This window comes from Felis catus, chromosome F2 (assembly GCF_018350175.1).
Source record: "Felis catus isolate Fca126 chromosome F2, F.catus_Fca126_mat1.0, whole genome shotgun sequence".
Lineage (NCBI taxonomy): Eukaryota > Metazoa > Chordata > Mammalia > Carnivora > Felidae > Felis > Felis catus.
Window position 1 is genome coordinate 16,597,449 of NC_058385.1, and position 13,180 is coordinate 16,610,628.

The 13,180-nt window shown below is 38.7% G+C and overlaps 1 protein-coding gene and 1 long non-coding RNA gene across 7 annotated transcripts in view; one reads left to right on the forward strand and one right to left on the reverse strand.

The window, feature by feature from the left end:
* Positions 1-13,180, reverse strand: part of LOC123383065 — a 130,337-nt gene that overhangs the window by 43,202 nt on the left and 73,955 nt on the right. The window lies entirely within an intron of this gene.
* Positions 1-13,180, forward strand: part of DNAJC5B (DnaJ heat shock protein family (Hsp40) member C5 beta) — an 85,139-nt gene that overhangs the window by 11,570 nt on the left and 60,389 nt on the right. For all 6 annotated transcript variants that reach the window (XM_045049790.1, XM_045049788.1, XM_045049789.1 and 3 more), the window contains one exon: positions 11,177-11,296. The gene's annotated coding sequence lies outside the window, so the exon portion shown is untranslated. The remainder of the gene's footprint in view (positions 1-11,176; positions 11,297-13,180) is intronic.

Genomic DNA, 13,180 nt, shown 5'->3' on the forward strand with positions numbered 1-13,180 from the left:
GTCTGGTTCCATCTCATCACCAGTGTTGTTTTGAGTGTGAATTATACGATAGGAGCTGAGAGTAAATGGGCTTGTTTCAGCCAAGGTTCTGAGAACTCTCTATCAGATAAACACTAACACAAGGAAACAATCATTGGTGGTAACAACTCACAAAAGAAAAAAAAATAAAACTGTTTTCAAGATCATCCTACTTTTTATTTTTAAACAAAGAATACATGAATTCCAGGTGCTTTGAGAGCAATAAAGCAATTGTTGAGAAGGCAGCACACTCTAGAGGTGGGTAAAGACTTTGGAAGGTACCCACAGACATGGATGTTCATCCTGGCTGCCAAGACCTCATTGGTGCCCTTGGGCAAATCACCTACTTCACTGCTTGACCTGGGATTCTTGGAACTGGGAGACCTGTGATCCTACCCAGGCTCTGTTAGTAACTATTTGATGTTGACATGTGTTACTTTTTTGAACCTTTGTTTCTTGATTTGTAAAATGGGAATAATAACATTTTCCCTGCCTACCTGTCCCTGTTGTTGTGTACGTTAAATGAACCTATGTGAAAATACTTTGGTAATAATAGTGTGCTCTCTATATTATATTTTCCTGTGATGCAGACATAATGTCTTTTGCTGAAAGTGAAGCAGGAGATTGGTGGAGAATGGTGGAGCATGGTAAAAAGACTAGGGTCTTCTGGGACACAGAGAAGCATGCAGGGCAGGGTTGCAACTGGGTTTGGAGATCATGGATCTGTGATGGCAACATTCACCTCACCAGTGGATGTTCAATTAAATATTGGTTGGGGCAGTAGAAGGAATTAGGGGTATTGACAAAGGAATAGTTACAATGGTGATGCCAGAGTCTAAGTTGAACAGGTAAAGGGTTAAAGAAAGGGACATGGCTGATAGATTTGGGGAATTAGGAGGTGTTAGTGAGATGTAAATGCTGTGTGTACAGATGAGCTAGCTGGTGAGGTGGGCAATGATGGGTTTAGGGTGTGAGGCTGGAGTTCAAGGTTTGAGAGCTGGAGGACATCCAGCTATCCTAGTAGGGCAGCGAGCCATGAGGGAAAGGGTGCTGGCTTGGAAAACCACATGGGAACTGAAGGGCCCCAGGTCAGTGACAGGACTTGGGTTAGAGAGAGCTGATTGCCAGAGTCCTGAGAGAATACGAGCGAGGTGTCAGATATAGGAATGGATATGGGGAGGACAGGGAAACTATGGATGGTAGACAGATCAAATGTAAGGGATAGAGTGTCTGGAAAGGCTTGGAGGAGAATGTTGAAGCTCTTTCAGGGTAAATGAGAACCAGAAAACAGAATGACCCAGAGGCATGTTTGACTTAAAATTTGATATGAATTATATATAAACCAATCATTTTATTTTATTTTTTTAATTTTTTTTTCAACGTTTATTTATTTTTCGGACAGAGAGAGACAGAGCATGAACGGGGGAGGGGCAGAGAGAGACGAAGACACAGAATCGGAAACAGGCTCCAGGCTCTGAGCCATCAGCCCAGAGCCTGACGCGGGGCTCAAACTCACGGACCGCGAGATCGTGACCTGGCTGAAGTCGGACGCTTAACCGACTGCGCCACCCAGGCGCCCCAAACATTTTTAAAAATAATAGGCCCAGTGGCATGCTGGAGCCAGTTAGTTAGTACCAGCGGATGGGAGCCACATATTGTTAAATTCTCTGGAATTCTGCAAGCGAGGTGTCATGTTGGTAGCTTGAAATAGGCCTGGGAGGGAATAGTTACACCATGAAAATCTGCAAATACTATGAACTAGGGCTTTTCTTCCCTGAAAAAATCTGGTTCCATCGTATCACTAGTGTTGTTTCCAGAGTTTGTGAATTATATGACAGGAGCTGAGAGTAAATGGGCTTGTTTCAGCCAATGCTCTGAGAACTGTCTATCAGATGAACACTAACATTTCCCAGCACTTCAGCCTAAATACAAAATCTAAATCTGCCCAACTTTATAGCCCTGTCATTGTGGTTTAATTGTATTACTAACAGAGATATGTCCAAACCCTTGGTACCTGTGATTGTGATCTTATTGGGAAGTAGTCTTTGCAGATGCAATTAAAATGTAAGTTAAGGTACAGTCTACTGGAGTAGGGTGGGCCCTTAATGCAATTTGACTAGTGTCTTTATAAAAAGAGGAGACACACAGAACACCACTTAAGACACAAATGCAGGGGAGAAGGCCATGGCTATGGGAGCAGAGACTGAGGTACCCTGAGAGTTGCCTGCAATTCCAGAAGCTAAGAGGAAGTTGTGAAACACATTTTCCCTCAGAGCTGCCAAAAGGAAGCAAAAATGCCAAGACCTTGATTTCAGTCAGACTTCTAGCCTCCAGAACTGTGAGAGAGTACATTTCTGTGGTCCTAAGTCACCCCGTTTATATTACCTTTTTACAGCAGTGCTAGGAAACTGATATCTGTTATGCTATCAAGTTTGGACACAAAATAAGTGGAAGTTCCCCAATGTGAACTACAGAGGGAAGGTCCCTGTTCCCTGTGCTCTGGTTCCAGGGAGAGGATCCTCCCCTCCTAGGTCCTCCAGCATGTATTTTCTGTACCATCCTCTGGTGCTTCTTGTTAGCTGCCTTGTATTGTGGATTATGCTTTTAAGTATAGACGTGTTGCCTCCTCCTCTTCTAGGTGGTAACCAGAGGTTGTAAATTCAGATGCCTCATGGGTCAAAGTTGCTAAATGTGATGCCAGGGGAACAATTTCTGGCTGGAATGTGTGTCTGCCTTTAAATAAAAACACCTCACCCTGCTGGTCAAGGAAAACTTGACTAAGACCTGCCATCTGGGGACTTCTGGGATGTGCCTGAGGGAGGGGGAATGTCTCTTGGCCTTTGCCTCCGCCCAGGAGCAGCTGGCTGGCACAAATTCACTGTGAATTTGCTGCCTGGATCTCTTACATCTTCTGTCCTGACCCAGCCAACGAGTGGATGGGTCTGAGACCTCAGAAGTTCAACAACTGCCCCAAAGTTTCTGCTTCCAAACAGAAGCTTCAACACAAATTTTTGTCAGGTTATAATGTAAATCCCCCAGCTGACTAACTACTTGACACTATTGCAAAACTTCAGCCTCAGAAGAATGCAGTAAAAGGGCGGCGCCCCTCTAGACACGGCCCTACCCTGGTGCTTCCATGAGTGTTTTTCTCACAATTCTTGAAATCTCAGGTGGCTGAGAGAGAGGCATCAGGGATACTGAAAATTGAGGGTGATTTGGGGTGAGGAATATTTTGAAGTTGAAACTCCTGTTTACAGTCCGTTTCCTTTTGAACAGCAGAGGGCGATACATCTACACTGAATAGCCAGTCTGCCTTGCTTCAGGACTGAAATCCTGGGAACCAAGGATTTTCTTTTTTTAATATGAGAACAAAGGCTGAATTGAATATTTGTTCATTTGACTGTTTTGCTTAGGCCTCTGAGAAAGTTACAGAGAAGGCCTTTGAGTCGCTTACAGAATGTTCAAGCCCTGGGACCTGGGGCAGGGAGACCCTCTGAAGGGTTGTTGCAGGGTTGGGCAGGGTTGCTGCTTCCCTTATGGGCAAGCACTTGTCACACTCTCACTCCACCTAGAGACTGTCTAGTTCTGGTCAGTTTTGTGGGAGGGTTTAGACTGTGTCTCAGGTAAGACCAACCTTGTATAGGGACCCAGCATGTCACTTCCAGAGCTATCCTTTTTAAATTGGTTCCATGGGATTGTTCTACTTAGTATCTGGAGGTGAGGCCTGGCCCTAAGAGAATGGAGAAGACTGAGAGAAGGAGATGCTGTGAGCAGGGTGGAGGAAATGCAGAGGTCCTAACGGTTATTACCTAGATGGTAGCAGAGCTCTAGTGATGGTAGCCACTGACCAGTCTTTGTGTCTTTGGTCTTAGACCAGCTCTAACCAACCTCTGATAGTGAGGACATCCAGCAGAATGTTCATGTTTCTGGAGCAACACAGAAAACTCTACAGTGCATTGAAGAGTCTGGAAGGAGCAGGTGTAGAGGAGTTGGGGAGGCTAGGAGGCTTGCCTATGGACGTGGTGGTGAGGGCCCTGGGAAAGGGTGACTAGGTCAACATGTAGGTGAGGGCTTGGCTTTGGAGCTATGAGGCCTGTAAGGAGAGCCCAAGTTGGACAGGTGCTCACCTAGGTGGCAGGAGGGAGAAGACCACCAGCATCAATTCTCATCTAACCTTGCATATCTGGAATCCATTCACGTGTGTGTGCAGTTGCAGAAAAATCTGCACCCAATTACATGATTCATTCAAAATGGGATCTGTCTACTTTTGCCACCTTGGAGAGGCTGGCTAAGCATTAGCTATTCATCTCTGAGCACCTCCAATGGCACTCAGCAGAGATTAAGACTGCTCTCAGCAATGATGTGTTGTCTGGTATGTTGTCAACAGCAAGGCACCATTTACCTTACAAGATACAAGGTCCTGTAGACCAAAAGTTGTGCTAATGGGTTGATTGGAATTTAGTAGGCCAGCTGAAAAAGAATACTTTGACAAAATGAGGGAAGAATGTGTATCTAAAATAGAAGGCACAAGGTAATTGTTATTATTTTGATGAATAAGTTGAAATGTACCAGTGAGAAGATCCACTTTGGACACTAGAAATTGGTGCAAGGCCATAACCTGCCTGGTGCAGTGGACCCAGAAGGCAGAGAGGACTGCTCTGCTTCCTCAGGCCTGTGACCAGATAAAAAAAGATTATCTTTGTCATTTACAATTATATTGCTCAATACAGCCTTTTTACTTAATGAGGATATAAAACCACAGAATTTGGAAGCAGAGCACTTAGATTTTACTCCGGTTCCTGCTTCTTACCACTCATCATTGTAGGTATTCATTCTTGGGGGAAGTCACATGAACACACTTAGCCAGTTATCTCTTTCTTAAAATGAACATTGAGTATCAAATAATGTAATGACATGTGAAAACACTTAGGAAATTACCAAGTGTGATATAAGTGCAGTTACAAAGTCTCTAGAGGGAGTCCTTGGCAATTCCTTCCCTTTCAAATATTTGTCTGTTACCTGGGTGGGGTGAGGCTTCACTTGAAAGGGGGCTTCATTAGAGTTAAGATAAAGATTTATCTTAAGGTCAATACTATTAAATCCCCATCTAAATGCTAAACAAATAGGAATGACAACTATTTTGGTTTCAGTGTACTCTACTGTTTTCATAGGCTGTTTAGCCACATTCAGATGACAATTTGTAGAATGATCACTTATTGGAAACTATTGAAAACGACTTTTGCTTCAAGCAAAAGTTTTTGTCTTCTATCTTTTTTAGCTAATTAACTTAACAGACATCTTGGGCTAATGTTAACAGGGAATAATTATTGGTAAAAACAAGGATCAAGAGTCTGCTTACAGACATTTTGTTAAAAAAAATACTTGTGTTGGACCTGAAGCCTCCTTGGTTATTACAGCAATTGTTTACTTAAGTGACTAGGTTTGTTTGTCCTTTTTTTTCATGTTTATTTATTTTTGAGAGAGAGAGGGAGTGGCAGAAAAAGAGAAGGGGAGAGAGAATCCTAAGCAGGCTCGGCACTGTCAGCACAAAGCCCAATGCAAAGCTTGAACTCATGAACCATGGGACCATGACTTGAGCCAAAATTAAGAGTTAGATGCTTAGCCGACTGAGGCACCTAGGCACCCCGACAAGGTGTTTAAATTTCACACCTGTGAACTACATATTGTGTTTCCTAATCAGGGGACGAGACTTTGTTGATATACATATTTTTTCAGTAACATAGTTCTCAGATTCAGGGCTTTACTTAACCAAATAGATACTGTACTTGATACTGAACTACATGCACAGTAAGCCTCATTAATGAATGTGCTTATGGTAGTTCCTTGTTTAAAGTCATTATTCCAACAATTTTTTTTCTTGAGCTTTAACACATACACCATCTAGTTCAGTCACAGATTGATCAGCAAGGGAGTATTGCAGGCAGTAGTCTCCTGCAATTAGACTATAAGCTCCTGAAGCAAAATACTGAAATGAGTTAGAGCTTAGACCACGAAACAGTGAGCTGGTTTCAAAGCCTGGGTCTACTGCTTACTGGTTGGTGACATCGGGCAATTCATTTAACCTCTCCTCTAAAATAATTTCATATTCCTCCTCTGTAAAATAAGGATATGAAAGTTCCACCTAATACTTTTGTAGGATTTTAATGAGATAATGTAGTTAACAAGTTAGTTATCATCATCATCATCATCATCATCATCACCACCACTACCACCTCTGAATCCCTCACAACCCCCAATATAGTACTCTGCACTGTGTAACAAGGGAGCAATTTCCCTTTGTTGTACAACTGATTCTACCTACTAATGAATTATAGATTTCAGATGAAATCTACCAGGATTGCACATTCAAATTCTTAAAGCACTACCAGTGTACTGTGTTCCAATTTTAGGGGGCAAGAGAGTAACTTCTTAACAGTTGCTCAAACCCTAACCATAGAAAACAATCATTAGATCTGTATTTATAAAAGTTCCTGGCATAATGTTGGCACACTGTAGACTTTGATAAAAGCTCTGAGAAGTAAAAACGTTCATATTTCATTACTGTTTTACAGAGAAGACACAGGCTTATAGTGACTTTCCCAAAGTCTAAGAAATAGGAATATTGTCTTTATTGTCTTTGGATAGTTCTTCCTAAGTTAAATTAGGCAAAGTCAAGTTCTATTTTGTGTTTAATAACACAGATACCTTTAGTAAATGTTTTCTTAGGATATCCAGGGAATGGAAAATTCCTCCGGAGAGCTGCTTGGTTGTTTTCCATGTTACTTAACTGAGGAGTCTCTGCCCATAAGATCTGGTGTATAAGGGAAGTGATGAACAGTGGCTCTCAACCTGAGCAGCTATTTAGAAACACCTAGAGCCCTGAAAATGCCCGAGTGTAGCCCAACTCTGAGATTTTACTTCAAGATATCTCAGAGATTTTGCTTTGGAATAATCTGGTGGGGCCTATGCATCAGAATTCTTAAAGTCTTTCTAAGCTTTTCTAGAAAGAGCTTCCATCTAGTTCTTCCTCCATAGTCTCCTATGATTCTATATTCTAATGCTTTCTATGTGGATTATAGATTTAGGCACATTAAAATGCCATGTCCTTTGTAACTTCTGTATAAAAGGGACATTTTTAAATTTTGGAAAATTATGAAACATGACAGGAATTAATTTGTTCCTCTAAAACATATATAAACACTTGATTTTACAAAAGAAATTCCAGGATTATTCCATAATTATGTCTGAGATACCACTGGTGTGGTAGCAAACAGCCTCTTCATTTTACATGATCAAGCAATCAACTGTCTTTTTCCCTTCTAAATTCACTTAACAGAATGAAGCTTGCCCCAAAGACTCTTCCCTTTGAAATTTACAGAATGAGGGGTGCCTGGGTGGCTCAGTCAATTGAGTGTCTGACTGGCTCAGGTCATGATCTTGTAGTCCATGAGTTCAAGCCCGGAGTCAGGCTCTGTTCTGACAGCTCAGAGCCTGGAGCCTACTTTGGATTCTGTGTCTGTCTCCCTCTCTGCCCCTCCCCTGCTCAAGCTCTGTCTCTGTCTCTCTCTCAAAAATAAATAAACATTAAAAAAAATGAAATTTACAGAATGATAGCCTGAATTCCATACACTGTAATAACAATACAATGTAGAGAGGTAATAAAAATAGTAACCATAATATTGATAATTCTCCTTTTGTTCATTGTATTGGGCTCTTTCGATTAGGATTTGTTGGGGCTATGTGCCTTTGCACATCACATGTTCAAAAATGAGTGATAGTTGCACCTGTAGAGATGTGAAGTTTAAATGAAATACTATGTACTCTAATTTTTATATTAAATTTTTTTAAATTTTATTTATTTAAGTATTCTCTACATCCAGCATGGGAGTTGAACTCACAACCCTGAGATCAAGAGTTGCATGTTCCTCTGAATGAGCCAGCCAGGTTCCCCTCTAATTTTTATGATTGATAGATTATTTTGGTTGAATATCCAAAGTCATCTGGTACCTGCTGCAGATTCTCTGTTGATGTACTAGTCATTTCTTACAATAACACTAACCCCATGTAGTAACAGAGAGAGGTAGGTAAAAGGTCTCTAGGAGCACCTCAGGGAATGGTGAAGACCTCATAAATAGAATACACAGGGAAAACTGGCATGTAAACTACTCCCTCTTCACCACATACATGGTTCTCTTTCCAATTTTCTACCTTCCAGAGAGACCACTTTTGTCCAGTTGTGGAATATCTTCTAAGCTCTCCTCTTCAACCTTGAATGATTCAATTGGCAATACTTTTACAATACACTTAGTGTATTTTGCATCAAGGAATTATTTGTGTGCTTGCCATGAGTTATTTCCTTTTACAAACATTATTTGAAATTCACCACTTCTAGAAAGCCTTCCCTGGTTAAGTGGTATATGATCCCATTAACCTTTGGCTATATTTTTAGATGATATATCAGAAACCATATATGTATAGGTATGTGTTGATATCCTATGTATGAGAGCGCATGTCAGCATGTTTCTTTATTTCTCCAATTTAAGCACCAAGAGACAATATGTTCAGTGGAGAATACTCTTCCAACTGCCCAGAATATATTTTGTTTCTACCAGCAACCCTCTCATCTAGTTCTTTTCAGATCTCTGTTTGGTTATTTTTGTTCAGGGAAGGTTTCTTTGACCTCTGTTACACTGATTTACATGGTCTTGTAACATCTCTCCAAAGTTTCTTGTATATACTTATTTGGATGATCATTTGATTAATATCTGCCTTTCTTGGTAGGCTGTAACTTTGTGACCCACAAACCCCGAGCTTACATTTGATTTTGTTTACCAATGTATTTCTAGTATTTAGCCCAGTGCCTGGATCTAATAGGTGACTAATTGCTAAATGACTAGATGAAATAGAAACTGTGTTTTCTCTATGAAGCACAGCTACAGTTCTACTTCACACAGGAGTTTTGCAATACTTACTTTTAGAACTCATGGCTTAGGCAATACATTAAAAAATTAAAAAGTAATGATTAAGAAGATTTAAGAAGTGGTTAATTATACAAAAATAATGAATTTTACCAAAAATATTAAACTGAATTTGAAACATAAAATGTACTTTTTAAAAACAGTCACCCATAATCTCATAATATTATTATAGCCATTATTTTCATTTCATCAAAGGATGCTGTCCTTAAGCTGATGTGATTTTAGTTTTAAATGTCTTTAGCTTCCCTTTCCCCACCCACTTCTCTGAGTGATGATAGGCTGCTTCCTAAACTCTGGCTGGAAGTCAGGATCTATGGGAAATAGCCTTTTATTTCTTTGTATCTAAAAAATCAATACTATCTAGAGACAAGACTGCTCTCTGAAATGTTCTCACAAAATAACCCTAGGCTTCCTACCTGTTGTGCCAAGCAACACGCTTAAACTCTGCCTTCAGCCTCAGGAACCAGACCCCATTGTCCCAAATTCAGAGTAATACCTGTCTCATTTAAGACTTTTTCAGTCATAGGATCTTAGTCAAAATCGTAAGAATTGTCCTCGTGGTTTGACCTTTTGTTGCATATGAAAGAGCATTTTTAATTAAATATTTTTTAATGTTTATTTACTTTGAGAGAGAGAGAGAGAGCAGGGGAGGGGCAGAGAGAGAGGGAGACACAGAATCCAAAGCAGGTTCCAGACTCTGAGCTGTCAGCACAGAACCTGATGTGGGGCTTGAACTCAGGAACCATGAGATCATGACCTGAGCTGAAGTCAGATGCCTAACCAACTGAGCTACCCAGGTGCCCCTAGAGCATTGTTTTAACAAGAGATTCCTTCATTCTTTTTTTAAAAGTTTATTATTTATTCATTTTAAGAGAGAGAGAGACAGAGACAGAGAGAGAGAGAGAGAGAGAGAGAGAGAGAGAGAATGGGGCACAGAGAGAGGGAGAGAGAGAATCTCACAAACCATGAGATCATGACCTAAGTCAAAATCAAGAGTCCAAGATCTGGACACTTAACTAACTGAGCCACTCAGACAGCCTAATTCCTTCATTCTTAAAACTACCACGTTTACCACTATGGCTCAGTGCCTCTTGACCAAGGCAATTGACCAAGATTCAACTAAAATGTTGAAATATGAAAACAGTTGAATTGATGTAGTGAGCAATTAAAGTCTCCTCCTTATTGATGTTACATGTTCTTTCCAGTATTTCTTAAATTATTGTAGTTGACATACAATGTTATGTTAGTTTCAGATGTAGAATTGACAATTATATACATTATGAAACCGTCATAATACAAGTGTTGTTATCTTCTGTCACCATATGACGTTATTACAATATTATTGACTATATTCCCTATCTATACTTTTCATACTGTGACCTTATTTATTTTACAATTGGAAGTTTGTACCTCTTAATCCCCTTCAACTTTTTCACCCATCTCCCTATCCCTTCCCCTTTGGCAACCATCAGTTTGTTCTTTGTATTTATAAGTCTGTTCCTGTTTTAATTTTGTTTTATTTTTTTAGATTCCACATATAAGTGAAATAATATAGTATTTGTCTTTGTCTGACTTATTTCACTTAGCATAATACCCTTTAGGTCCATCTATGTTGTCATGAATGACAAGATTTCATCATTTTTTATGGCTGAGTAATATTCCTCTGTGTGTGTGTGTGTGTGTGTGTGTGTGTGTGTGTGTGTGTGTGTTCTTTATCCATTCATTTATTGATGAATACTTAGGTTGCTTCCATATTTTGGCTACTGTAAATAATGCTACAGTAAACATGAAGTGCATCTTTTTGAATTAGTGTTTTAATTTTTTCTGAGTAAATACAGAAGTAGAATTACTGAATGGTATGGTATTTCTGTTTTTAATTTTTTGAGGAAACTGTAATGTTTTCCATAGTGGCTGTAACCAATTTAAATCTTCACCAACAATGCACAAAGGTTCCCTTCTCTCTATATCCTCATCAACACTATTTATTTCTGCATATTCTCTTAATTGGAAGTTCTGAGGGAAACCTGGAGGCAGTTCCATAGCAGCATTTGGTTGAGCCAAGCACCAGTTGACTAATGATCAACAGTAAATGTAGCATATATTTTGGTATCAGTTGGTGCCTTGTAATGGCAGCCTTTACTATCATGCATGTTTTATTTTCTCTTTGTTATGTTTTCCAGAGGGATAACCAATTGGCTGATGAAGTAACAAATGAAAAGTAATCTAACTCCACTGACCCGCTTAACCCTGGATGAGAACAATGGAAAGGAGTAGCCTTTTGCTTTGAAACAGTGGAACAGGTATGGAATAGCTCCTTTCATTGTTGCCTTCCTTTATTTCTTTGCACATCTATTTCCAGACCAGTTAAAAACAGCAAGTTGTTCCTGTTTTGAGAACACAGAATCGGAGTTATAGGAACAGGTACTGTGGGTTATTTCTAACATTTCCAAGTGGTCCCATCTTCAAGTCGCTGTTTATATAAGTATCAATGTGATTAAGAGATAATTATTTTTCTATAATGAGTAATTATGCTAGGGAGAAGTATTACTTTTAAACATAGGCTTAGTTAGCATTTTGGATATGTGTTTAGCTTTAAGATACAATGTTATTTGAATAAGGAAATTTTACTTCACTAAATAGATTTCAATGGAGGAATCACAAAAATAATAAGAAAATGGCAAAGCATGTTGGTTTCACCAATGACAGCCATTGAAAGTGTTTTTGCTGCGTTTAATGATCTAATTTTCCTTGCCCACCATCATTTTCTCAGTCTTGAAGGAATGCTTTCAAGAAAGGTATAGCTTGATTTTTTCCAATTTTCAGAATTGACATAATAGATATAGGTGAAACATCTTTTGCTTTGAAAAGAATATTTTATGTCAACATGAAAATTTTAAAACAGCATTTGTAAAACTCCTGGAATTAGAATCTTTGAAATAAGTATTTATATTGAATTGTATACCCATCATCATCGGAGTGCTGAACCTTCTTTCAATTATATCTGTTATCAAAAGACAGATGAGCTATATGTGACTGAATAGTGGTCAGTGCTTTAAGAAATTATGATATTAATGGAATTGTAATGTACCAAAAAGTAATTTAAGTTCAGAAGATTAAATATCATGTACTGGATGATCAAAATTAAATTACTTAATAATTTTGCATGACAACATTTTTTTCTACATTGGATGGCTAATAGATGAGGGACTATGAATAAATAATAAAGACCTGAATTTTACATTGAAGTATTAGAATTCACAAGGCTACAAAAAAAGAATTCATAAATATTATATTTTACATAAGGAATTTAAAAAAGGTATGGCTCCATTATTTAGTTTAAGGTTATTTAAGGAGAGTTTTTAGATGTTTTGACTATCACTCTGTAGTTAGTATGTTCTCAGAGCATATATCTGTATTTATACATTTTTATACAACTAAGTTTTTCACTGAATTACACTGTTGCATTTGAAACTAGATGTCATCTACATCAATAATGTATGAAGTCTGGTTTCTATATCAGCATAGAGACAGGAAAGGAGCCATGTTGTTGCTATTTGATGTACAGAAGGCAAGTTTGCAGTTTTTTGGTCCCTTTATGTTATAGTCTGTAGAGTCCGCTAACAACTCACCACAGTGATCAACTATTGACCAACTATCTTTTTCTTGTGTTACAGTACTGATGTAAAAGCGCTTTTTTTTTAGTACTTTAATCAACAGACTTCATCTGTTTGAAAGGTAATCTTTTGGGAATAGGGCAAAGAAGGTGAAACATAATAATTTCCAAACTCTTTACAACAACCCACTCTGAATATTGTTCAATCCATACCATAAAGCAAGTCAGCTACTGGATTTTATTTAGTAGGAATAGAATACAGTGTTATTGGATTTCTAAAAAAGAAAAAAACATGATTTGAAAAAAATACATAAACCAAAGTAATAGCAAGTTTTCCTGGTGAGTTTCTATGTATGAAATTATTTGAGAGATAGAATCTGCCTTCCTTTTTTCCATTAGGAAGAGGAATGTGTATAGAAGTATAGATCCTAGGCTGTTTCCATGACTATTCTCTGGAAAGGATTAAGGGTAGCCCCCAACTGACCCCATCTCTCTTTTCTATACCTGGGATAAGTTTAAAGGGAGTAGTCTTAGGAAAAAAAAGTCCCAGTCACAATGTCAGAATGTCCTG